General features: G+C 45.5%; 1 non-coding gene across 1 annotated transcript; it reads right to left on the bottom strand.

The window, feature by feature from the left end:
- Positions 1-123: 123 nt before the first annotated feature.
- TRNAI-GAU lies at positions 124-197 on the bottom strand. Its single transcript has one exon. It is a non-coding gene; the product is annotated as a tRNA-Ile (tRNA).
- Between the last annotated feature and the right edge of the window lie 673 nt (positions 198-870).

Genomic DNA, 870 nt, shown 5'->3' with positions numbered 1-870 from the left:
GCGCTGCCGCGCCTCCTAAGCGGCGCACTATCCAGTGCGCCACTGGGCCGGCCCGTAAATGCTTTTTTTAAAAGAGGTGAAATCATTTGGTGGTGGTTTATTTTTCACTCTTATTTTTGTGGCTGACCAGCACAGGGATCGAACCCTGGACCTTGGTGTTATCAGCACCACGCTCTAACCAACTGAGCTAACCGGCCAGCCTTGGTTGTTTATTTTCTGGCACAACCAGAAAATAGTGGGATATTGATTTATGGGAAGTTTTGACTGTCCTGGGTGTCAGGTTAACATTCCATAGATGGGGGGGAGGCAGTTTTTATGTCCTATAATATAAAGCATACTGAATGGCAATTTGGAGTCACAGCCATGCATTTAATGTTTTGAACAGTTTAAATTACTTGTACTCCATGTTAATTTTCGGTAGAATTATTTCCTAAAGAAACCTGCTCCTTGACCCTGTCTCTCCCCATCAAAACTGTGTGCACTCTGTAACATCTTTGATCACGACAGCCCAGTTTTCCTAATAATTTTGTTAACGTGCTGTGAAAGATTGAAAATTCGAGTCTGTAGAGTTTATGATAATAAATTGTGTATTACTGGGATGTATGATGTAACAGCTTATGAACTTCTGAAGATACTGGTACTTGATAACCTCATAAGGAAAATATGCCTTCAAATTTTTTTTTTTCCTTTTTGTCTTTTTTCGTGACCAGCAACGGATCGCAACCCTCAGTGTCGTGCCCGTACCGGACCGGGACCAGCTACGGGATCGCAGCCCTCGGTGTTGCACCCGCACCTCGCTCAGCCAGTGAGCGGCCGGTCTGTATGTGGGATCCGAACCCTCGGCAGGAGCGCCGCCACACTTCCCAAGTG

Source organism: Galeopterus variegatus, unplaced genomic scaffold (assembly GCF_000696425.1).
Source record: "Galeopterus variegatus unplaced genomic scaffold, G_variegatus-3.0.2 Scaffold25609, whole genome shotgun sequence".
In the NCBI taxonomy this organism is placed as follows: domain Eukaryota; kingdom Metazoa; phylum Chordata; class Mammalia; order Dermoptera; family Cynocephalidae; genus Galeopterus; species Galeopterus variegatus.
Note: the sequence above shows the minus strand (reverse complement) of the source record. Positions and strands in the feature narration are given on the sequence as shown.